General features: G+C 43.3%; 1 long non-coding RNA gene across 1 annotated transcript in view; it reads right to left on the bottom strand.

The window, feature by feature from the left end:
* Positions 1–1,097: 1,097 nt before the first annotated feature.
* Positions 1,098–12,654, bottom strand: part of LOC138952991 (uncharacterized) — a 97,741-nt gene continuing 86,184 nt past the window's right edge. Inside the window, exon 3 of the long non-coding RNA XR_011451466.1 lies at positions 1,098–1,236. This is a non-coding gene — a long non-coding RNA (uncharacterized lncRNA). The remainder of the gene's footprint in view (positions 1,237–12,654) is intronic.

Raw genomic sequence — 12,654 nt, forward strand, 5'->3', positions numbered from 1 at the left:
CTTAAAAACGGGGGTTCCACTGTACTCGTACCTGTACGATAATCCCCCTGTATCTCTTCTTCCCTCAGCTCATTTCCTCCTCCTCTGTCTCCACGTTTCTTCTAGTTCTTAACCTATTCCTCATCCCATGCATAGCCCTGTCCCATGATTCTATGCATGCAGCTTTGGTGGACGTCGTTGGTCAGAGAGAATGAAGTACCCTGCCCGAGGGATGTGATCACTATTCTCACGAGCTATCTCCTCTCGCCAAACACGTCTACAGTGCCATTCCCCAGACTCCCATGCTAACCGCCCTGATTGACAATCGCTAATCGCGTCCTTGAGATGTCTGTGTCTTGGGTCCTGGTCGTCTTATCTCAGTATTCGTTCTGGTATTTCTTTTCTCTGAGCACTATCATTCTCTCACCCTTTAATAGCAGATTCTCTCTCTCTCTCTCTCTCTCTCTCTCTCTCTCTCTCTCTCTCTCTTTCTGTTTACCCTCTCTCTCTTCCCCCTCTCTCTCTCTCTCTTTGCCTCATCTCTCTCTCTCCTTTTTCTATCCCCATTCTCTCTTTTCCTTCTCTCTCTCACCCCCCCCCCCCCAATTCCTTTTCCTTGCACTAACCATTAAAATGTGACCCCGACCCCCTGACCCCTTCTATAGGGAGTGGACGGGGATATCCCGTGACGTGTGACTCACTAGTGACCGTCATTATCGACGTTGATCATGTCCCTGAGTTCTGTCTGCGTGGGGTGGAGAGAGTGACAGGGGGTGGGGGCGCGGAGGGGTATTGTGTGTGTGTGTGTGTGTTGTGTGTGTGTGTGTGTGTGTGATGTGTGTGTGTGTGTGTTGGGATGGGGATGGAGGATGGGCTATGGGATGTCCAGTGTATACTGACCGTCCTTGTCGACGTCGTTGATCATGTCCCTGAGTTCAGTCTGCGTGGGGCTGAGAGAATGACTGCGTGGGTATGTGTGTGTGTGTGTGTGTGTTCGTGTGTGTGTGTGTGTGTGTGTGTGTGTGTGTGTGTGTGTGTGTGTGTGTGTGTGTGTGTGTGTGTGTGTGTGTGTTGGAATGGGGATGGGGGATGGGATGTCCAGTGTATACTGACCGTCCTTATCGACGTCGTTGATCATGTCCCTGAGTTCAGTCTGCGTGGGGTCCTGACCCAGAGAGCGCAGCACGGTCCCCAGCTCCTCCTCCGTGATCCTCCCGTCACCGTCCTTGTCGAACATGTAGAACGCCTCCTTGAACTCTGAGGACACACATAAGGATAAGGATAAGATTGATATAGTCCTGTGAGGATAAGGATAAGATTGATATAGTCCTGTGAGGTTACCCTCATGGAAATTCGGGCTGCTCTCTCCCTAGGATGCGCGAGCTGCCATACAGTATACGGCGCTACCCAATTTTTTGTTTTTTTCCCTGCATGTATGTATTCATGTTTTCAAGCTTTGAGACTGTCGCTGTTAACCCCTTCACTGCCCACCCCGTATGTAATACGTGGTCATTTTCGGTTTGTCCTACGCCCATAACCGTATCTCATACGTGGGATTTGTGTCAACAACATTTCAGGACATTTCTGAAAACTAAAAGGGGAGGTAACCACTGTCCAAGTACTTGTAGGGGTTCTAAACACAGTTCTTTCCCATAGACCGTTCGGATAATGCTGTTATACTGTGGCATTGAAGGGGTTAACTTGGGTTCTTTATCGTGCTCATGTGTACACACGGGGTTGTTCGGACACCGAGGAGAGTCTGCACAAAGTTGACTCTGAGAAATCAATCCCTCGCCGAACGTGGGGATCGAACCCCCGCAGATAGCGACAACTGGTTTTGAAGCCAGCGCCGCTATCGACTAAGCTATTTCCCTGCCCATATTTTATGTATAGTGTTGCTCAAATGCTGGAGAAGGAGAAGGAGGAAGGGGAGGGGAAGGAGAAGAACAAGAACAAGAGCTAGAAGAACAAGAACAAGAAACACTGAAAGAAGAACAAAGAGAACAAGGATAACAAGAAGAATATCAAGAAAAAGAACTGCCCGGCTCAGAGGAGAAACAGTCAGTTCAGTGAATGAAATATGCATAGGTCCAAATGTTCTGGCTTAAAAACAACAACAATGCGGTCACAAAAACCCTTTTATGTCACAATTATTGGACGGTTGTCGGGATCACAACAATGCGTCAGATTGACCAACAAGCATGCTTCATTGGCCGAAGACCAAGGCCAAGGAACAGCACTGCTGCAGTTGTATTGGTAGGCCTTTGTTAGTAGATCTTATTTTGGTGTCATCTTTGTTGTTTTCTTTTTGGTGTGTATTTAGACGATCAACTATTGTCATTGCCAGCCACAACAGAATTAGCAGAATGCCTGTTATTATAACCACAGTCGCAAACCACCCCCCCCCCCCCCCCCGCCGCCATTTCATCTCAACCTTCCAAACATAATTGTTATCGTCGCCATTGCCATCGCACCCCAATAATCATCAATAACAGCGACAACAATTATAACAATAACAATAAAAACAAGTATTGTCTTTTAAAATGAATACATTAAAATGAACATTTTTCATCGACGCTTCTAACCTGCCTGTCAACGATTAAAAAACGCACGAGTTATCAGGACATTCACTCAGACAAAAACACATACAGAAGTTCTTTACAAGCACACCTCTTGCCATTAACCTAAATTCAATCTTATGTTCATAAAACAATATAATTACAATATAAATAAGATCACCATTCTGTCACAATCATAATATTTCACTATAACTAACATCAAGAGTAGCCTGGTTGTCACTGAACCCGTCACTGCCATCGTCATCATGATGTAAACCGTTATTACCGTGCTCCTCTTCCATTATCAGGTCGTAATTTACTACTTAACCCGGTTTCTCTTTTTCAAATCGACCTCGCAATTCATTTAATTGTCCCCCCCAAAAAACCCCACCTCTTTCGCCTAAAGCCATCGAATTTTAACAGTGAAAAGCCAGCTTAAACGATAGTGGAAAAAGCAAGAGAAAGAGCTCCCCTCTCTCATTGGGCTTGTAATACGATAGAAAAACCTGCGTTTAATTCCATAAAAGCAGTCAGATTATCTTGAACAAGAACAAGCACGGTAAATTGCACGTGCATCCGCAACCAAACCGATTTTCATGATGACCTGGAGGAAGAATTAACCGGGATTCGTACGGGAGAAGCCTTGAAGGGAAACGGAAACAGTGGAAAAGAGATCTATTGGCACAGGGAGAGAGAGAGAGAGAGAGAGAGAGAGAGAGAGAGAGAGAGAGAGAGAGAGAGAGAGAGAGAGACAGGAGGGAAAGAGAGAGAGAGGGAAAGAGAGAGAGAGAGAGGGAGGGAGAGGGAGGGAGATAGAGATAGAGAGAGAGAGAGGAGGGAAAGAGAGAGAGAGAGAGGGAGGGAAAGGGAGGGAGATAGAGAGAGAGAGAGGGAAAGAGTGAGAGGGTAAACAGAGAAAAAGTCAGGCGGAGAGAGAGAGCATTCGCAGCCCCCCCCCCCCCCCCTCATCGCCCCGTATACCTACATGCTTACATAAATTCGTAGGCAAGCTTTATTCTGGATTTCCCAGATGTGACGTCAGCGAAAAGATCCGCACAAAATAAGCTTAGACTCTTTCTGGAGTTGTGTATTGATGGAAAGTTTGAGAAGTTTTGTCAATACTTTGCGAGAAATGTCAGAAGCTTGGCACTAAAAGTGGAAATCCGACAATTAGAAACAATCGTATTGTTGTCTGTTTGCTGGGCTGTTTTTACATTTAGTCAAGTTTTGACTAAATGTTTTAACATAGAGGGGGGAATCGAGACGAGGGTCGTGGTGTATGTGTGTGTGTGTGTGTGTGTGTGTGTGTGTGTGTGTGTGTGTGTGTGTCTGTCTGTCTGTCTGTGTGTGTGTGTAGAGCGATTCAGACTAAACTACTGGGCCGATCTTTGTGAAATTTGACATGAGAGTTCCTGGGTATGATATCCCCGGACGATTTTTTTCATTTTTTCGATAAATACCTTTGATGACGTCATATCCGGCTTTTTGTAAAAGTTGAGGCGGCACTGTCACACCCTCATTTTTCAATTAAATTGATTGAAATTTTGGCAAAGCAATCTTCAATCTTTGGTGGCTTAAAAACTAATGAGTGAGTTTGGTCATTAAAAATCGGAAACTTGTAATTAAAATTATATTTTTATTAAACGATCCAAAAACAATTTCATCTTATTCTTCGTCATTTTCTGATTCCAAAAACATTATACATAATTATGTTATATTTGGATTAAAAACAAGCTCTAAAAATTAAAAATATAAAAATTATGATCAAAATTAAATTTCCGAAATCGTTTTAAAAACTATTTCATCTTATTCCTTGTCGGTTCCTGATTCCAAAAACATATAGATATGATATGTTTGGATTAAAAACACGCTCAGAAAGTTAAAACGAAGAGAGGTACAGTAAAGCGTGCTATGAAGCACAGCGCAATCGCTACCGCGCCAAACAGGCTCGCCACTTTCACTGCCTTTTGCACTAGCGGCGGACTACGTTCAGTTTCATTCTGTGAGTTCCACAGCTTGACTAAATGTAGTAATTTCGCCTTACGCGACTTGTTTGTTGTTGTAATCTTCCATATCTCTTTCCTTGATACTTTATGTGTAGTCTTTCTTTGTCTCCCAGTCCGTGCACGTGTTTGTCTTTTTTTTTTAAGAGAGTGAGTGTGAGATGTGGTTTGTTTTGACTGATATATATGGGTAGGATTCTTCCGGTATATGCCGGAAATCCGGATTCGATTATGGCCTTTTTTTGTTTTTTCTCTTTTTTGTTTGTTTTGTTGTTGGTTCGGTTGAGGTTCAAGATTCACGACATTTTTCAGTCCCACCCATACATATATACTTCAGTAATTAAGATAGTGATCTCCAAAGACAGACAGAGGCAGCGAGGCATATAGACAAGTTAATTGCTGATTGACTTCCAAACATACGCCAACACTTATCACTGGTCGAAAACCCCAGACCGGCTCGCACGCGTCGAAGAAAACGCCGGAACTAATTATGAGAAAACAGCAGTTATCCTCCAACACAGACACGCTGTTGTATGTAAATCTATGTTTATACTCCCCATGCCCACCGTTCCCCCACCGGTGACCGTGCTCGGAAATCAAATCCACTTTGCTAATTCACCCAGTTACCCTGTCCCCCAGTTTGAACTAACGCACCTTTAAAACAAATGAGTCTGGCGCGGCCAAACACGATGGAAAGTTACCACAACAAGATTTCCACCGAGGGTTAGGATCAGGGAATCAGAAACCTAATCCGGGTCTCCGAATTGAATCAACTGTCGGGGGGATTCGTCCGCAGACTGAAAAACACTCGCAGAGTCAGAACACGAACAGAGATCGGTTCAAAGATCCCCCTTAATCCAGGGAACAAAGACAGTTAATTACTTTTTGTTGGACTCGCAGGGGGCGGTGGTGATGTATGGGTGGGGTGGGGGTGTAGGGGTTGACTGGGTGGGATGGGGTGATGAGGGCGGGGATGAAGGGGTTGACTGGGTGGGATGGGGTGAGGAGGGCAGGGATGAAGGGGTTGACTGGGTGGGATGGGGTGAGGAGGGCAGGGATGAAGGGGTTGACTGGGTGGGATGGGGTGAGGAGGGCGGGGATGAAGGGGTTGACTGGGTGGGATGGAGTGAGGAGGGCGGGGATGGAGGGGTTGACTGGGTGGGATGGGGTGAGGAGGGCGGGGATGGAGGGGTTGACTGGGTGGGATGGGGTGAGGAGGGCGGGGATGAAGGGGTTGACTGGGTGGGATGGAATGAGGAGGGCGGGGATGATGGGGTTGACTGGGTGGGATGGGGTGAGGAGGGCGGGGATGAAGGGGTTGACTGGGTGGGATGGGGTGAGGAGGGCGGGGATGAAGGGGTTGACTGGGTGGGATGGGGTGAGGAGGGCGGGGATGGAGGGGTTGACTGGGTGGGATGGGGTGAGGAGGGCGGGGATGAAGGGGTTGACTGGGTGGGATGGGGTGAGGAGGGCGGGGATGAAGGGGTTGACTGGGTGGGATGGGGTGAGGAGGGCGGGGATGGAGGGGTTGACCGGGTGGGATGGGGTGAGGAGGGCAGGGATGAAGGGGTTGACTGGGTGGGATGGGGTGAGGAGGGCGGGGATGGAGGGGTTGACCGGGTGGGATGGGGTGAGGAGGGCAGGGATGAAGGGGTTGACTGGGTGGGATGGGGTGAGGAGGGCGGGGATGGAGGGGTTGACCGGGTGGGATGGGGTGAGGAGGGCAGGGATGAAGGGGTTGACTGGGTGGGATGGGGTGAGGAGGGCGGGGATGGAGGGGTTGACCGGGTGGGATGGGGTGAGGAGGGCAGGGATGAAGGGGTTGGAAAAAGTGTTGCGGTGTGGTGGAGGAAAACAGATGGAAAGAAAGAGAGAGAGGGAGAGAAAGTAGGTGTGTGTGTGTGTGTGTGTGTGTGTGTGTGTGTGTGTATGTGTGTGTGTATGTGTGTGTGTGTGTTGTGTGTGTGTATGTGTGTGTGTATGTGTGTGTGTGTGTGTGTGTGTGTGTGTGTGTGTATGTGTGTGTGTGTGTGTGTATGTGTGTGGTTGTGCGCGTGCGCGTGCGTGTGCGCGCGTATGCGCTTAAAAACGTTGTATCATGTATTTCATAATTGGCCAGGAAATGCGTAAAAGTTTTAGACTCAATTCTAAAGTCAATGCCTATGCAAATCCTTCGTACTCAAAGCTGAACCATTTTCGTACATCGCCTACGACCCTTGTTGGAGCTATCTCGTTGTTCGTGTCTATAAACAGAGCATAACGACGGATACAACTGGATGCAGCGGAAAGTAGGCTGTTGTCAGCTCACTGCAGGAGAAAGCAGGGCCCCCTACGACATACACTGTCATGAACAATGACAACAATAGGAAACATCAACAGAAATAAATAGAACGGAAATCACCTATTCGTCTTCGCCTCTGCATTTAGATCCTTAATTAACTTCGAGTGAGTCGAGTTATAATGATAGGATATCATGTCTTGCCTCGGTCCATAACCCAGCTCTTATAATGACGGGCGTTCCTCAGTCGCAGAAACTGAGTGAATTTCTACTGCTGATCTGACCGAATTATGTAAAATGTAAGCACCTAAAACGTTTTTCATCGAGAGACAGCCAATTTGGAACAGTCTAAAGTATTCACGTTCTGCTAAAAAAAAAACCAAAACAAAACCAACCACAACGACAAAACAAACAAGTCGCGCAAGGCGAAATTACTACATTTAGTCAAGCTGTGGAACTCACAGAATGAAATTGAACGTAGTCCGCCGCTAGTGCAAAAGGCAGTGAAAGTGACGAGCCTGCTTGGCGCGGTAGCGGTTGCGCTGTGCTTCATAGCACGCTTTACTGTACCTCTCTTCGTTTTAAGTTTCTGAGCGTGTTTTTGATCCAAACATATCATATATATATGTTTTTGGAATCAGGAACCGACAAGGAATAAGATGAAAGTGTTTTTAAATTGATTTCGAAAATTTAAGTTTGATCATAATTTTTAATTTTTTTAATTTTCAGAGCTTGTTTTTAATCCAAATATAACATATTTATATGTTTTTGGAATCAGAAAATGATGAAGAATAAGATGAACGTAAATTTGGATCGTTTTATAAAAAAATTTCAGATTTTCAATGACCAAAGTCATTAATTAATTTTTAAGCCACCAAGCTGAAATGCAATACCGAAGTCCGGCCTTTGTCGAAGATTGCTTGGCCAAAATTTCAATCCATTTGATTGAAAAATGAGGGTGTGAAAGTGCCGCCTCAACTTTTACAAAAAGCCGGATATGACGTCATCAAAGACATTTATCGAAAAAAAGAAAAAAAATATTCCGGGGATATCATACCCAGGAACTCTCATGTAAAATTTCATAAAGATCGGTCCAGTAGTTTACTCTGAATCGCTCTACACACACACACGCACACACACACACACACACACAAACCCACACACACACACACACACACACACACACACACACACACACACACACACACATACACACATACACCATGACCCTCGTCTCGATTCCCCCTCTATGTTAAAAAATTTAGTCAAAACTTGACTAAATATAAAAACATAACACACACATGAAAAACAAGCTTAAAGCTGAATGTTTTTTGGACACCTTGACGCCCCCCTCCCTCCCGCCGATAAAAAGAGAGAAACCCAAAGGTGATATAATGAGAGACATCAGTAATATGAGGCGGTGCAAAGATTACAACGTACTTTTGTTGTTAAAAGAATAAGTTTAATCATGGCTCAATTTCATAACAAAATGGTTTTTTTTTAAATTTGAAACAAGACTTTTTCAAATGAAGTCGATATAATGTATTGCCAAATTAGCTCTCCCTTCAATTAGAATATCAAGGTCTGAAAATATGTGTACACTAAGAGAACATATGTCGTTAAGTACTACAGCTGACAGCGATTGAAAATGGCTGGAGGCAGTCTCGTCAACGGCCCTCTCCATTATATTGAAGTTTCTCCTTTCCCTGGAACCATATCAGACATACGCTTCAGACAGCCACGTCAACCCCCTCAGGCAAAACGATACGACTTGGACATATTGATTTTGTTAGTTGATATATGTGACCTGGAGAAAAGGCGACGTATATTTAAAAGTGCGATTGTTTTAAAGTGAAAGTTTTCTATTTATCAAAAGTGCAACGCAGATATTTGTCTGCGTTTTGAGGTTTGAGTTGCATGAGCAATTGTTTTGGATATACAGGCTATGCAAAAACAATATCATAAACTGTTATAGGTTTTTCAGAAATGTTGCTGTTGTTTCTTCTCGCAGCCACAGTACAAAATAGCAAACATGAGAACATGGAATATATTGGGGTACATGAATAAACTCTCTCTCTCTCTCAATGTCTCTCTCTATCTCGCTCTCTCTGTCTCTCTCTCTCTGTCTCAGTCTCTCTCTGTCTCTCTCTCTCTATGTCTCATTCTCTCTGTCACAGTCTCTCTTACTCACTCTGTCCTCACTCTTTCTGTCTGTCTGCCTGTCTGTCTCTGTCGCGCTCTCTCTCAAGTCCATGCTGTCTCTCTGTCTCTGTCTGTCTCTCTCTGTCTTTGTCTCTGTCTGTCTGTCTCTCTCTGTCTCTCTGTGTCTCTCTGTGTCTCTGTCTGTCTCTCTCTCTCTGTATCTGTCTCTCTGTCTGTCTCTCTCTGTCTCTCTGCCTCTCTCTCTCTCTCTCTCTCTCTCTCTCTCTCTCTCTCTCTCTCTCTCTCTCTCTCTCTCTAGGATAGAAAATGCAAACATACCCCTGGAGTTGCCGTAAAATTCCATTAGCTCTTCGTTTCTGTTTGCCTTCAGGAAATCTTCCATGTTGGAAAAGTTCATTCCTCTGTCTGACAGAATCACTTTTAAAGTCCCTGTTCTTTAAGTTCGTCTCGAGACCAGAACTGGTAATAGTGAAGATATGTATCTTTGGGTCTTTTGTTGGAATCACAGATGTCCACAGTTGTTGTCTTTTGGTTACCACAACAATGAAACAGTTCATACGAAAGTCCAGGTCTATGAACAAGCTTGTGACATTTCTCGCTGTGGTGCTAGAAAAATACCACATCTGCTCGCTCGTAAGTCGTCAGTGTGTGTCCGGGACAGTGTCTCGAATGAGATCATCAGCGATGACAGGTAGAAAACACACGTGTTTGTCGTTCAAACTGCACCAGAAATCCCCCCTTCGAGCTCATGACGCAGCCATCGTTCTAGCGCTAGAGGTGGATCTGGCTAACAGAGATAAAGACAAAATTTAATGTCTATCTCTGGGATCAGATTGCTTTTGCGTTGAGTGCATCACACGCTATTAAGCAACGAGGAAGCAATCTGGCTCGAAGGACAATCACGGCGCTTGACGTAACATCATCCAAAACCTATACTGACTTCGTGAACAAATGTAATATCATCCAAAACCTATACTGACTTCGTGAACAAATGTAATATCATCCAAAACCTATAATTATTGACTTCGTGAACAAATGTAAAATCATCCAAAACCGATACTGACTTCGTGAAAAAATGTAAAATCATCCAAAACCTATACTGACTTCGTGAACAAATGTAAAATCAGCCAAAACCTATACTGACTTCGTGAACAAATGTAAAATCATCCAAAACCTATATTGACTTCGTGAACAAATGTAAAATCAGCCAAAACCTATACTGACTTCGTGAACAGACGTAATATCATCCAAAACCTATACTGACTTCGTGAACAAATGTAAAATCATCCAAAACCTATATTGACTTTGTGAACAAATGTAAAATCAGCCAAAACCTATACTGACTTCGTGAACAAATGTAAAATCAGCCAAAACCTATACTGACTTCGTGAACAAATGTAAAATCATCCAAAACCTATATTGACTTCGTGAACAAATGTAAAATCAGCCAAAACCTATACTGACTTCGTGAACAAATATAAAATCAGCCAAAACCTATACTGACTTCGTGAACAAATGTAATATCATCCAAAACCTATACTGACTTCGTGAACAAATGTAAAATCATCCAAAACCTATATTGACTTCGTGAACAAATGTAAAATCAGCCAAAACCTATACTGACTTCGTGAACAGATGTAATATCATCCAAAACCTATACTGACTTCGTGAACAAATGTAAAATCAGCCAAAACCTATACTGACTTCGTGAACAAATGTAAAATCAGCCAAAACCTATACTGACTTAGTGAACAAATGTAAAATCATCCAAAACCTATATTGACTTCGTGAACAAATGTAAAATCATCCAAAACCTATACTGACTTCGCGAACAAATGTAAAATCATCCAAAACCTATATTGACTTCGTGAACAAATGTAAAATCATCCAAAACCTATATTGACCCCGAAAGCAAATGTAAAATCAGTCAAAACCTATATTGACTTCGTGAACAAATGTAAAATCAGTCACAACCTATATTGACTTCGTGAACAAATGTAAAATCAGCCAAAATCTATATTGACTTCGTGAACAAATGTAAAATCAGCCAAAACTTATATTGACCTCGTGAACAGACGTAACATCAGCCAAAACTTATATTGACCTCGTGAACAGACGTAACATCAGCCAAAACTTATATTGATCTCGAGAACAGACGTAAAATCAGCCAAAACTTATATTGATGATGATCTCGTGAACAAATGTAAAATCAGCCAAAACTTATATTGATCTCGTGAACAGACGTAACATCAGCCAAACCTTACATTGACCTCGTGAACAGACGTAACATCAGCCAAAACTTATATTGACCTCGTGAACAGACGTAACATCAACCAAAACTTATATTGATCTCGTGAACAGACGTAACATCAGCCAAAACTTATATTGATCTCGTGAACAGACGTTACATCAGCCAAAACTTATACTGATCTCGTGAACAGACGTAAAATCAGCCAAAACTTATACTGATCTCGAGAACAGACGTAACATCAACCAAAACTTATATTGACCTCGTCAATAGACGTAACATCAGCCAAAACTGATATTGACCTCGTGAACAGACGTAACATCAGCCAAAACTTATACTGATCTCGTGAACAGGCATAACATCAGCCAAAACTTATACTGATCTCGTGAACAGACGTAACATCAGCCAAAACTTATATTGACCTCGTGAACAGACGTAACATCAGCCAAAACTTTGATCTCGAGAACAGACGTAAAATCAGCCACAACCTATATTGACCCACACGTAAAATCAGCCATTTTGTTTAAAGATACAGTTTGTAAAATTAGCCCATATATATATATATATATATATATTGACCTCGTGAAGAATAAACTCTGTAACTGTAGTTTGTTCAACAGTTTGTCTAGCACAGTTTGTCACCTCATTGTGATTGAAGGAGCAGCAGGTATAAGTGCCTTCGTGATGCAACTGCTGACTTAAAAGTATTCAGTGCAAGTATTGACTGGCGTATCTAAAGTTTGAAGAATGTTTTGGAAGATGTTGTTATTAGCACCAAAAACAACAACAAAAACAACACCCAACTCGTCCATGTTTACAATCGACACCGGATATGACATCCCCCTGATTTCTGAAAGGCCATGTAAGCGTAGGTTCCTAAATGCGAGAGGCCGCTACCTCGTAATAGAGAGAAAGAGCGGAGAGAGAGCTAGTTGGCGGTCCAGGATAAATGGTCTATGATTTATCCTACATACGCAAGAGAGACACTCGTGAGATAATAATCGTTCAAATCACACGTGTGTATATCATGTAAATGAGGTCATGTCAAGCAAGTCTGGCAGGGACCTGTTTTTCCACTGCTTATGATGCCAAAGTCACCGAGACGAACGTCATTATAGAAAAAAAATTGTGCTCGCTAATTCCCCCGATGAATTTTTAGAACTAACACGTCACGCCACACTTTCAGAATGACGTTTCTTTGCTTTGACGTAATAGATTGAACGAGGATTTAGAAGAGATCGAGGTTCCAAAACAAGCGTCTTCAATTTAGCTGCCTCGACTGCAGGACTTTTTTTTTTTTTTTAGTAAAATACACGTAAGTACAGTATGTAGGATAAACAGAATACTACATGGTTTGCTGTGTCGTCCCCAGATTTACACTCTTGCTTTTTCAAATAGTGAACAGCTCGCTTTCGCTCGCAGTTC

This window comes from Littorina saxatilis, linkage group LG17, assembly GCF_037325665.1.
Source record: "Littorina saxatilis isolate snail1 linkage group LG17, US_GU_Lsax_2.0, whole genome shotgun sequence".
Classification (NCBI taxonomy): Eukaryota; Metazoa; Mollusca; class Gastropoda; order Littorinimorpha; family Littorinidae; genus Littorina; species Littorina saxatilis.